The 14285-nt window shown below is 37.4% G+C and overlaps 1 protein-coding gene across 1 annotated transcript in view; it reads left to right on the top strand.

Annotated features, from left to right (window-relative positions):
* Positions 1 to 14285, top strand: part of ZNF438 (zinc finger protein 438) — a 143303-nt gene that overhangs the window by 113252 nt on the left and 15766 nt on the right. The gene's annotated exons all lie outside the window — the stretch shown is intronic.

Below are 14285 nucleotides of genomic sequence, written 5' to 3' on the forward strand. Positions count from 1 at the left end.
AAGATAAACCATGCTGAGGAAAATGGTCATGTGTATGTTATAAACAGTTTTAATTGATACATTCAACGCCAGTGTTCTCTGACTGTAGGTAATTATTTCCAGGAACTAAGAACAAAATCCTAATTATATAGGAAAGTTGGTTTCCTCTGATAAATTACTGAAGTGTATATAAAGACATGTATCCTTGACCGAGAACTTGAGAGCAGGGTCAGCTCATCCTACACAAAACTCACAGAGCCCAGCCTATTGGCTGGCATTTAGTTGGCACCAAAAGATGGCAAATGAAACTTTGGAGTATTGGCTTTTGTGAAGCCAAGTCACATGTGTTTTAGTGAGAAGACTGTATACGTGTGTATATATTCTTGCATGCACATACAACAGATATGTAGAGAGTGGGGATATTCACTTACACATGTCTTTGACTTGTTTCTTCCCATAGTCATTTCAAAAGAAACATAAGAAAAACCATTCCCCAGCCCCATATGATTTATAAAAAAGAAATGGTTTTATAACAAGAGCTCCTGGAGTTTTCAGAAAAGCAGTTTACGGGTGGAGATAGTCTTTTCTGAATGAAGAGTAATAAAATTTCCTTCACTGTAAAGGGCAAACTCCAACCTTTAGGAAGAATTCGAGTCTTTCACCTGCGCCTGCATATTCTTTCCTACACAGAAGAGAGTTTTGATATGTTTGTGAGAAAAATAATGTCTTTAAAAATGCAAAATTGGACATCCCTCGTGGAAGAGACACAACTTAGCGAATGGAGGGAATTTTCTATAAAGAACCCTTAACAGAAGCAGACACTCTTTGATCTCTCTACCAAAATGAAAGGCAGTGTTGTAACTGTTAAGAGCATGGAGTCTGGGTTTGACACTCAGTTCTGCCGCTGATGTGCATGTCTAGGTACATCACTTGACCTCAGCTTTCTCATCTATAAATATATAAAATGAGCATAGTAAGTATAGGTCATATAGAGATTAAAGAAGAAATATATGTAAATCACTCAGCATATTCCAAATTGCATAGTGGGCTCTATAAGATGATAGTGGCTCTGCTCTTCGTGGTTGTTTTTAATACCTGGGCCCCCTCTATCTGTGGAGGCTGATGCAGTGAGATGAACATGGCTGTTTCCTGCTTCGGGTGCCTACTGGCCTTAAAAGGCCAAGCATGATCCAAGGTGACCCAAGGGATGTAAACACAGAGCAGACCTCTGGCTTAGTTCTCACCCAGACATTTGGCCAAAGAGACAGTAAGAGTGTCTGAAACTCACACAAGATCCATCCACAAGCATCAGGGCACGAAAGAACATGGGATGAGAAAGAGGAGTGCGACTCTAACTAGAAATAAAATGTGTGTATTTCCTGTGAGGGTTTTCTGGTTTATATCCTTTGGAAGATTTCTGCAGTGGTAGGTAAGCTGATCCAGGGTTTGGAAACTTGCTGTCCTAGTTGGTATCACTTTCTTCATCTGAGCAAGAGGTGTGACTGCTTACAAGGAAAGCACTGGACCGGATGTCAAGAAAGCTGCTCTCTTTTCCCTCATCAGCTGCCAACTAGCTGTGGAAATTCAGACTAGTTATTTTGCTCCTAAGCCTCAGTTTCCCCATTAGTAAAGCCAGGATCACTAGACATTCTGTTCCATCTCTAAAAGGTTGTAAGTCTGTTTGAATAATTAAGCAGCAAGCCACTTGGTTTCTGGCTGATACAGGGAAGTAAAGCATGTCACCACTCACCCCCCTGCCTACTTTGTTTCTCATCAAGGCTTGTTTGTTTTGTTTTGTTTTGTCTACTTCTCAAGCTATTGCGTAAGCTTAGTTACCACCATGGACTTGGCCAAAAAATAAGACCTTCCAAGCCTAGCTAGGAGTTCAGTAGGTCTAGTAGACAGTTGGTAAATCTTTTCTGGGACCAACCATGCTTAAGCCTCCGACCCAGAATTTAACAGAGAAGAAGATAGAATAATGCAAAGAGCTCAATTAATCAAGTGCCTCCAGGTTAGTAGTCACTCTACCCACAACTTTACATCCTTTGTTTTATCTAATCCCACCATAAATTAGATATAATCTCTAGTCTAAAGGTTCAGGGAGATTGGTTACTTTTACCAAGATCACCAGTCAATTTTGTGATTGAGCTAAGATTTGAACCCAGATATATCAAAATCCACAATCTCACTATTTGGCCCCTGTGTCACACTGTAAATCTATAAGGAATATTTCTAATTCTATTTTTAGATCATTGCTCTTTTTTCTTCTCTGATCAAACATATTCGTTTGTATTTTTGTCATCAAATATAATCAACTATGTGACATGAGGAAATGTGCTGGGCACGTGTCATTAATTAAATTTTGAGTAATTTATTTTAACACACCATTGATGACTACCTATAAAGTATGGAACTTTTAAATTTCAGACTTGTAAACACACATGCACATATATTATACATATTAATGTATGAGATTTGGGACAGAGTTGTGGGGCTTAAGAAAATCCAGTGTAGCACATACTACCTCCTATTATTTCAGTGGTGGAAGCAGATTTAATGATCACCAATGTAATACCTAGGAATCATGTCAGATCCAAAGATCAGAGAGACCCAAAGATAGATCAGACATCCTGTGCTTTTACAAAACACAAAATCCTATTAGAAGAGCAGACATGTATGTAATTAACTAGAATAATGTGTGACAAATTACATACTGGAAGTAAGTATGACATACTTTGAGAACATGGATGAAGGGACACTTGGTTAGGCCAGAAGTTTTGAGACTGACGCTTTGGTCAGGAAACACAGCAAAGGAGATGACATTTGTTCAGGACATTACCACGAGAGTAGAAGACAACCAAGTGGAATTGAGGGATCAAAGGATATAGATTTAAAGCTGGGAAAGAACTAGAGGAAACTAATTAGAAATTCTAGTGCCTTCTATTTAAATGTTTTCTAATTTTGGATAAAGTCATTTAATACTGTAGTATTACTCTAATGATAATTTGTACTGTATTAAAAGCTTTTCCATTATATTTAGTGTCACCATTATTCCTTTCGGTGTGAAGGTATTATAGAATCTCCAGAAGTTCATTAGACTTACTTCATTACGATTTTCTATCTTCTCATGCTTTCAGGATTTGGGGGTAGGATATGATTTTCCCATAACTTTCTGATTTTTTGTTTGCTAAAATAATATAAATATTTAGAAATATTAGAAAATAATAGAAATCTTTTTGGGTGTTTTCAACAATAAGATAATAGAAATATAAGGACAGGTATTTTGTGTTAGAAAACAGCAAATGGTAGCAAGTAATAAACCATGTTTTGGGGGGAAAAATAGGCACGAAAACAACAGGAAAAGGCCAACTACGGTTGTTGTAACTTCTACTTTAAATTTGTTGACAGACAGAACCACTGCAGTGATTGAAAATGCACAGGAATTTACTTACTTGCCAGATAAGGAAACTCATACAAAGGTGCAGTTTTGCCAAATGGTTCCCTCACAGGGACAGTTTATGTTTGCCATGTGCTAGAAAGCAGTTCACTGTGGTGATGCCAATTAAGGATTGAAATTTACACCTTGGAGAAGGCAGGATGAATTTTAAGTCTCCACATAATTGGTTAAAACAAGTCCTACTGTTCATTGGACAGGAAAGAGTCTTCATTTGTGCCCAGGGAGGGTCAGTTTTACTGGAATCATTCAAAATTCTTAGTTTTGCCATTTACTAGGCAAGTCTGCTGCAAGTAGAAAGATCTTCTTATACGGGTCTCCTAACACTTTTCTCAGCTCCGTCGTAACACGTTTGCATTGTTTAAAGATAATTTTCAAATTGTGAGTGCTATTTTTATTCCGTGAGACTAATAATAAAGTAGGGTGAGAACACAGCAGATGCTTTGAGGCAAAGGGGTCTTAATGACCCCCGTTGGAACCACTGCAGTTAGTTCAATATGCACTGTCAACCCCTACTAATTTTCAACACCTGTATAGTATTTAACGGCAGTTCATAGCCATTACTGTGTATCATGTGAATTGAGATTTGGATCTGAAAATTAAAAACAACCTTGGATTTTCTGATTTAATAAAATACTTTTAAGGTAATTATAAAAATATAAAGACTTAAAAAATATATACTTACAACCAGACATAAACATTCTGGTATTAATGACTATAGCATGTTAGAACTCAAGGAACACTTGGGGAACCTAGTGAATACTCATATTTCTTTTAAGTTTAGAAAAATGATCTTATTTTAGACTCCTAATACCAAGCTCTTTATAAACTTGTTGATGAATTTTTGTCTTTGGCAGCCTTGAAAGCACTTTGGCATGTAGTGGCTTCTCATATACATTAAATTTTGTTGAAAATGCTTTAAACTCAACTTCAAAAAAATCATATGACTTAGATGCTATGAAAACATTTTAAGCTTTGCTTCTTGATGAGACACCAAGGTGGAGTTCCCAAGTCTGTGTGTTCATTTAACAAGTATTTATTGCCTTTGGAGAGGCCATGAGCAAAGAGCACAGGGGGAGAAAGGAAACCCAAACTAAGCTCGACTGTTACGGCTCCATTTCAGTAAAGCCTATTAGAACAGTTTGTTTTCTATGAGGGTTTAACCTAAAAATGGTCTATTATCTTATTATCTAACTACAGTTTGACTCTTTCCAACATGGTATTAAAGCTGCTTCTTAAGCTTCTGTCCCATTTTTGTCATTTCTTTCCCTCTCCCCTCTTTTCTTTCTCTCTCAATCTGGTGAAAGATTGAAATGTATTTGAATACTCAACTAAGAGCTGGAACGTTGAGCTCTTTTTTTCCCTTTCCCCCTTCTTTTTAGGCTCTGTGATCTTGTCTAAATCAGTAAGCCTAAGTCTCTTCATCTTGCAAATGGGAATATTAATTCTTGCTCTAGAACAGCCAAATGAGATAAGTACAGCTGATTCCCATCATTCACAATTGTCACGTTCTATAAAGTCACCAAGAGCACTGAATTGGCTAATACTGAGCTGTTGCTCCACAGAGTTGGGGTTCCTGCGAGCCTCTGGTCACAACACATTTTCATTAACCTTTGATACAGACAGTAGTTTTATGCTGAGTCCTTAACCTGAAACTCACAGACACAGTATTATAACTCTTGCCTGGACAAAGCTTATGTAACACATGCATTTTTTCTGCAAGGCACATCATCGTCTTCTTACATTTATGCACACTGGACAGCACAGCAGCACTACACTTGAGGGCTATTTTACACAGTGAAATCACCACCCAAAGGGGGAAAAAAAAGAAGAAGAAAGTGACAGTGTAGACCACGAAAATGACACTTGTCATTGTAAGGGTAGAGCTGAAACAAGACAGAGCATCAGCCACTGCTGAGAATGTGCACATGAAGTGACTCAATTTTTTTTGCCTGTGCATGTTCAGAAATGGCTGTGAAAGTGTCATCGGTATGGATTTGGGGACTGCAAATAAATTGTAGCGATTAGGCGAATTTGCACATACAGAGTCTGCAAATGATCAACTGTATATGAATGCACCTTTTAAACTCTTTTAAAGCACAACATATCTCAGACTAATTTGCAGAATGTTACTTTGGGTAACATTTAACTCAGAGATAAGAATTTTATGCAAAGTTGAGATTATCAGTGTCAAGGTAATAAAGTAATAAATATATTATTTTCAAGAAACCACAAGTTCTTAGCTCAGTAAACCTATGAATACAACTATTATCACAAATGGTTTAGCTCTTCAGCTGTCACATTTAATGCACAGTAGCAAGGAGAACCACTATAATTTTATGCTTTGCGTTTAGTGGTTAACATGGCTTTGTGACCTCATTATTAGAGGGGAGGGGGGAACATTCCCTACATATTACCAAAATGTTTTGTTTCCAGATATGTGACATTCATATGGAAACATTTTGATCTTAGCTAGTAGTGTAAATGCTGTTCTTGGACTTTTGGTAGCATTTTATGTTGCAGACCATTTTCAAGCTGGTTTTGGTTAACTACTTAATGTTAGCTATTGGAACTTTCCAGTATAATAATCTCTGCAAAACACCACTATGGATTAACAGTATGTTATGCTGTTGACAGAAATACAAATGGAAAACACACGCATACCTACAGAAATCTCCTCATAGAACAAAATGGAAATGACCTGGGTGGTCTAAAACTTAACAGGTAGACATTATAATGGAAGTTACTTTTCCTATTTTGAGATAAAATGCTAGAGTTTGGAATATTCTTATTAGTAAATGAGGTTATGAGTATTTTTGTTGTTTGAAATAGCCATATTTCCACCTGCTTAACAAGCAGGCTACTAATCAGATAGTCTGCTCGGGCATGTATCAATGTCAGTGTGGCCATTTGGCAGCAGAGTCTCTCAGAAACTCCAATTAACCATGCAAATATATTTCATAGCATCACATTCCACTTTGTCAGAACCCCTGCTGCCTTTATATTATTAACATAAATGCAGGTGCAAATAGCATTTATGTTCTTTGATAGAAAGCAGTTGGAGACATTTCACTGAGGGGCACAACACTTTCAGATTGTGTACATCTGTTCAAATAATGTATCCAGCCTCAGTGACATGAACACAAGGGTGGAAACATCTGCCCCTGAGACCATTTGCCATATAGCAGATGCTTACATCTTTATTTATGCAGATGGTTGGTATGATGAGTTGAGCTGGGATAAAAGCAAAGAAGTTTGACAGAGGTATTTAGGATGCTACGCAAGCCAGAAATATAGGCTAGTCATTTCATGTTTGTTAGGTCTAATACTATTAACAAGAAAAATGCATAAATCTTTTAATGCTTTAATAGAATAAACATACTGTTTATCAGTAAATTAATTGGCACCAAAATCCTAAAAGTGTTTATAGAAATTCCAACTTACACGAGAAACAAAAACTTATTAGTTTTATTTCAATAAAATAATGTAAAATGATTTTATATTACCAAGAAAATCTCATGATGACATTTCGTAAAAATAGGGGGAAGCACAAATACCATTAGTTTAAATAATTTATGAGATATTCCATGAATATAAATTCAAATTAGGTAAAATAAATTTCTGAAGTGTTACACCTTTGTAAGATTTTTGTCAAGCATTTTATTATTTAATCTGTATTCTAGCATTTCCAACTACTGGTATTTAAATTACAACTGATATTTTTATTAGGATAAATTACCTTTAAATGCTTTGTTTTCAAATCTCTGTCCTATAGATCTGCCATATTACATTCTCATTGGAATCAACAATGAAGGAAGTAAAAACTGCCAGAAGCTAGACATTTCCAGATTTTATCTTCTGTTCTCATTCACACACACAACAAAAGAAAATCATAGAATCTCAAAAGAGCTGGGATATTAGATTTCATCTAGTTCAGCAGTTCTCAAACTTTTTAGTTTCAAGATCCCTTTATACTCCTAAAACTTTGAGGACTCTAAAGAACATTTGTTTATGTCCATTATATTATACATTGGTATTAATCATATTTGAGATTATAAACTGAAAATATATTTGTGAATTCATTTTAAAAGAATCATTACAGCTTAACATAAATGACATATTTTATGTAATTAGAAACTATAGTGAGAACACTAGCATTGACTTTTGTTTAAATGTGTTTAAAGTCCAGCTTCATTAAAAATGTCAGAGTTTCATATCCAGTTCTACATTAGGTATGTTGTGATATGTCCTTTATGTTGAAGTGTTTGTAAAAAAAATCTAGCTTTACAGTGGAACATACTAATAGCTTTTTCAGATAATTGTGTATGTTTTTCTTTGCTACAACACCAAAATGTATCTACTAACTATAACTGACTTTAAACCAATCAGGTAACCCCTTGAAGTTTAGTTGTGATGTGGAATTTGAAACCATGCCAAGGTACTTCTTGTATTCTGTTGCTTTTTATTCTTAGACTTGAGTCTTTTACCCATCTGTGTAACGCCATGTATTGGGTATTTGGGGGCCGGGGGGGGGGGCATTTCTTGAGTTTGTAGATCTTCTATACATCCTTTTATCCAGTATTCCAGAAGTCCTGTCTGTTAATGGAAGCACCAGTCTCATCTGAAAAATCTTGAAGCATTTGGAAGCTTCAACCTCCTGGTGATAGATTCAAGTTTTCCCAAATTCTAACTGCCACTTGACAGAATGATTTTTGTCACTGTCAACAGTTACCGTCAAATGTTTTTTCTTCTTATAGTGACAAGCTCTGTCAGTTCACTTTCAAGAAAACATCTGCCAGATACCTAAGTTTGACCGTGCCCTTTCAACATGTGTCTGTCAGATATTCTTTCAAGTAAAAACAGTATTCCATGGCAAAAGCCACTAGTTCAGCTTCACAACTTAGTGGCACAAGTGTGTTTCCTCAAGGCAACCGTCTTTCTTCCATGTGCAGCTGAAGTGCTCTACGAGTATGAACCATTTCATCACACAGAATTGTAAAAAGGCACGTAAGGATCATGGTTTTTGTAAAACTAAAATTTTGGACTGCTTCTGTGGTGTCATTAGTCTGTTGGCAAAGAATATGGCTAAGTAGACCGTTTGCTGCCGCTGCCTGAATTCGGGCTCAGGTGCAGAGCGGTTTTACCTAATTCTCTCCTTTGCCCTATCACTGCAGCGTATGTGGAGGTCAACACATCAGAAAAGGCAAATGACAGCTTACTGTTTATATGACAAGAGACTGTCGGGACCCTTCCCTGGGTTCGCAGACCACACTTTGAGAACTGATGGTCCAGTGTAATCCTTTCTTGTTAAAGAGAGCAACTAAAGGACAATAAAGATTATTATCTTGCTCAGACCTTTTCCAGTAGCAAAAGGAAGAACCAAAGCCAGACCTCTGCCCTCCTTCTTACATGTAATGGAATTTGTTTGCTTTTCCCTGAGGAACTCCCTCTCCCTGCACCCCACCAAAAGATGGAAAATTCCCCTAATCCAAACCATAGGCCACAGCACTGATGTTTGATCAAGTTTATTAAAAAGGAGTAGGACTTGCCACACGAGGAATTCAGAAATTCAGCATTTTTGGACTTTTTCATTCAGTCCCAATGTGTTTCAGTTACTTCAGTTTTAGAAGCAGGTGGTATGCAATTAGAAAATGTATATTATTTCTAAAATTATAAATAAATTTTTCTTCATTTTTGCACATCACAAAAAGTGTCATTAAATTTGTTGTGTAATCGTTTTTTTTTAATTTTTTAATGTTTTATTTATTTCTGAGAGAGAGAGAGAGACAGTGTGAGCAGGGGAGGGTCAGAGAGAGAGGGAGACACAGAATCTGAAACAGGCTCCAGGCTCTGAGCTAGCTGTCAGCACAGAGCCCAATGCGGGGCTCGAACCCACGAACCATGAGAGCATGACCTGAGCCGAAGTCAGATGCTTAACCGACTGAGCTACCCAGGCACCCCTGTGTAATCGTTGTTTTAAAAAAGTTATTTTGGTGTGAGCCTGCTTGAAGTTCTGTAAAAGAAGGCTACCAGTGCAAGAGCCTAGCTTGTAACACCCAGGACACTGTGAAGGAAATCACTCTGTATATTAACTGCCTCCCAAACAACAATGCTATGGATTCCTGTTAAAAAAGAAAGCTCACTGGGCACCTGAGTGGCTCAGTTGGTTAACCATTTGACTTTGGCTCAGATCATGATCTCATGGTTCATGGGTTCGAACCCCACATCAGGCTCTGTGCTGACAGTTCAGAGCCTGGAGCCTACTTCAGATTTTGTGTCTACCTCTCTCTCTCTCTGACCCTCTCCCACACACTGTCTCTCAAAAATGAATAAACATTTAAAAAAAATTGAAAGCTCACTCTCTTGACAGTTACACTCTCTGATTAGAAAAGGCTAGTTAGAAAAGACCTTTATTTTCTCAACATAGAGATGTATTATGTGGCACTCAGCAGCCACTGGGGGAGACTGACATATGAATGGATAAATTTAGTTTGTTGGAATGTAAGGGGAACATTTTTGGTGCCTGACAGTCCTGGGTTCAAATCTAACTTTCACTTACCACCTTTGTGCCCTTACAAGAATTATTCAGTTTCCATGTCTGTAGATTGGAAATGTTAATATTAAGAGTTGGTGGTGGCTTAAATGAGATATAATAGATTAAGCATCCAATCTGACCCTTGACAGAAGGACATTTTAGTACTTCACAATGGAATTTAGGGTGTAAGGGATTGAGGGATAGATAGAAGTTGAGGAGTAGAGACAATACTAACTACTATTAAATTTTCTCATGAAGAAAAAAAGGAGATAGGGCAGTAGCTTGAAGAGGAGATAGAGCCCAAATAAACTTTATTGGCATTTTGAATTTTATATTTTTGTGTTCAGCAAAAGCAAAGGAGAAAGCAAGACAATACAGTTGATGTAGACAGTACACTCACTTAGTAAATAACATATTGTGTGACTACCATGAACCAGATATGGCTTTAGGGACTGAGGTCCTAGCAGTGAACAAAATAAGCTCCTGCTTTCTTGGAACTTATATTCTAGCAGGAGGAGACAGATAATAGAATTGCAGTATAATGAAGGACAGTCAAAGCAGAGAAGAAAACAGCAGGTGACTGCATGTTGCTGAGCAGGTACTTCTAGATAGGAGTCAGGGAAGACTGGAAGCTCACTGATGGTGGAGGATCCCTGAGCCAGCATGAACGGTGTGGAGAGAAGCATGAGACACAGAACAAGATTGGGAATATTCCCATTTCCTTATTCTAAAAGGCACATTTTTTCACATTTTAGTGTCTCAGGACTTGAGGTGGGTGAGTTGTATATTTAGAGTGACAGTGTTTCTCTCTTCTTCCCGCTACCCCAGAATAGGTAAATTTATTTATGTTATAGAATTAACATATGAGAGTTTAGAAAGAGAAAGAAGGAACAGCAAATGAGTTCCTACTTGATGACTTCTCTTTCTTTCCATGAGGTCTTAGTCACTCCAGGCTGCTATAGCAAAGTACCATAGAATATGTGGCTTATTATAAACAACATAAATTTATTTCTCATAAATTTATTTCTCATAAATTTATTTCTCATAAATTTATTTCTCATAAATTTAGTTCTGGAGGCTGAAAGTACAAGACCAAGGTGCCAGCATGGTCAGATTCAGGTAACAGCTGTTGGGGAGGAAAATTTTTTCCTCTACCCTTTTTGGTTCTTTGGCTGATCCAGTAATCAAATTAACATAGGACAGGTGAAAAACAAATTTAATTATGTATGAATGGAGGCCCCACAAAGACAATGAGACCACAAAACAAGCTGCACAGTTGAGGCTTATAGGCCACCCTGAGCTAAGGAACAGGGTGGGGGCCTGGGGCTCCAAAGGGAAGGATGGTAACTCATAGGATGATAAGAAGAGCAGATGTTTGGTAATTAGATATTTGCCCTGCCATACAGATGGGACATTCAGATAAAAGTTCTCTCTGGTAATAGCTCTCTCTCTAACCCAGACACCCTTGCAAAATTCTCTTAGGTAGTTAAGGAGAGGTAAAAGTTTTTCTGGAGTCTTTTGGATCTTGATTACATTCAGCTCAAAATAATCCATTTGCCAAAGTAGCATATTTTGGGGTCACATATTTATAGCCCCTTCTAGTTGCAAACTGCCATCTTATCATTATATCCTCACATGGCAGAAAGAAGTCAAGAGAATTCTATGGGGTCTCTTTTATAGACCGTAATCCTGTTCATAAGGGTTCCACCTTTATGACCTGTTTACCTCCCAAAGGATCCACCTTTTAATACCATTACACTGGGGCATTAAGATTTCAACATACAAATTGTGGGGGAATAAAGACATTCATTCCACTCCAAAGTCAGTGCCGAAAATCACTGGCAGGAGTGACAGGAATAAGGTGGGGGTTGGGTAGAGAGAGCCTTGGAAAAGCAATGAGAGAAACTGAACTGGCCCCAGTGGGAAACTTAAGGGAGTCTGTTAGGGATTAAAAAGAGAGAGAGAGAAAGATTGTGGAATAGGTCTGCAGTTCAACACTGGAAACTTTAACTCTGTAATGTTTCCCAGTGTTCACAGCAGTTGCACTTCTCAGCACGAGGCAGTAAGCAGTGGGAGTGGAGTGTATAGTGTCAGGCCCGGTGGGGCAGGTGCTGTAGAAAGACAGCTGCTGTGTGCTGAACCCACCATATAGTGGTAGTGTCCACGGATGGTCAGCTATTACACCAGCTCCAGAGTGAGGGACAACCTAGGTACACACAAACAAATGTGCAGTGCCTTGAGGAAAAGGGAATGCAGGTGGACTGCATAATCACCGAATCTCTTCAGGGAAGATGGAGAGTTAACTCTTACATGTTTCTGAGGCATTGATGAGAGTCCATGTTCCTTCAACCACACTTTGTCATTGCCTTCCACATTGCAATAAAGGTGTTGATGGAGGAGAAGTCAGGCAGAATTCAAAAGAAAAGGATTCCAAAGTGGTCCCACAGCTTTCCAACTCTGGTGATTTCGCTCTCTCTAGTAGCACGCGTCAGCTTCTGATTACCTTAGCTGTATTTCAGAATCTGTGTTTGCTAGTTAACTAACGTACAACCTATCTGGTCAGCCCCACAAAGGTAGCCACTGCTAACCCATTTACCTCAGTACCAGTAGGTACCTGGGGCTTCATTTTCTCTTTTTTAGTTTTCTTCACTGTGTCAGTATTAATAGGTGGTGTCTCTATGTTACTCAAGGTGCATCTTGACTAAGAAATAAGTAACAGTCAAGACTTAACAAGCAGGAGTTTTAGGGGATAATTATGCACATGACAAAGGAATATGTAGTCCTGTGTATTTGCACTTACAAATCATGAACTGTTTGACATAAAAGCTGAGTTATAGAAGAACTTGCAGCAGAAAGGGTTATAAATCACTCTGAGTTGAAGATAAATCAGAAGTGAAAATAAAACATCTGTAAAACTGTCCCGTAAAGCAGTGGAACAATTATTTCATATTTTAAAAAAGAGGTTTGCATACTCCTTAAAAACACCCACTCTATAAAGTAAATCTACTTTTGAAATCACAGTATAAAAATAAGAATATCTTTCTGATTCCAGTCCTTTGCGTTTAACTATACTGGTGTTGAAACATGGTGATATTTACCACTTTGGTTTCATAATCCTGGTATTTTGACCAAAGGCAAGAACCTTCTGCCTGTGTTCTGGTTTAATTATTCCATCTGACTGCACATTCACATGGTGAAACCTTATCTTTCTGTTTATCCCAGTAAGGAAAAGATTTTCCTCACCAACTGTCATCTTGTTACTCATCCCAGATACTTAACTGTTCTAACTAATATTAAAATATAAGATTTTAAAGAAGGGGCCCATTTTTAATTTGTTCATGGAAGAGTTCTTGCTGTGAGACATCTGTACAGCTTCCTAAAGCTCTTTCACAGGAGATGTTTCCTTGCTCACCCATTGTGTTGAAAAACAACTGACTCAGGAAATGTCAGAATCTTCTGGAAAGACTGTGCACAGGTATATGCTGTGAGCAGTAGGACATCAAATGAAATGATTTGCTGCTTTTACCTTGAAGAGGTTCATTTATCAGGGTCTTCTGAATTTCAACTGTGTGACCCAACTGAATCTTAATAATTCCAGTAACATTAACAAGAAGAAGAAGAATGGGAGAATGGGGTTAATAAGGCATTTCAAAAGTTTCCGTTTGTCTTGCTTTGTCTCCTCCTGTAGACCATTAGCTTTTAGTTAAATTTTCATGCTATTTAGTCATCCTTTGATTTGGGAAAAGATACAAAATTGACTGTTTTGTAGTAATGAATAAGACCTTGGGCATGTTATCATTTTGTTGGCCAAAAAGATTAATAACTTTATATTCCTAAATGTATTAAAAATGAAAAGATTTCATATAGTTTTCAATTGCTTTTCATCAGACGCACTGGAAATCAAAAAGTCCTCCCAGAAATAAGGACTGATAAAAGAACTGATAATTAAAATGAAGGAGAAATTCATTGAAATTGAAGATTATTAAAATGTATTTTAAATCATAACGCTTTTTAAATTTTCATTTCATTTAGGACATGATTTATATGGCCCCAAAAGAATAATTACTTACTTGAACTTAACAAACCATACTGTATTATTTTCCCTTGTATTGCCATTAACATTTTAGGTAATTGGCTTTTAAATTCTTCCATAAAGAATGCTTGTTTTTTCTATCTTAAACTTTTTTCTTCATGATGATTTCCTTGTCAAATTACTGAAATCTACAAGAACATGCTTTCAAAATTGTGGTGGACTTGCCCATACCCTCTGTGAGAGTCCATTTATTTTTCCTCCTGAATCGAACAGTTACATGGCCA

Source organism: Hyaena hyaena, unplaced genomic scaffold (assembly GCF_003009895.1).
Source record: "Hyaena hyaena isolate Hyena2069 unplaced genomic scaffold, ASM300989v1 scaffold_314, whole genome shotgun sequence".
Taxonomy (NCBI): domain Eukaryota; kingdom Metazoa; phylum Chordata; class Mammalia; order Carnivora; family Hyaenidae; genus Hyaena; species Hyaena hyaena.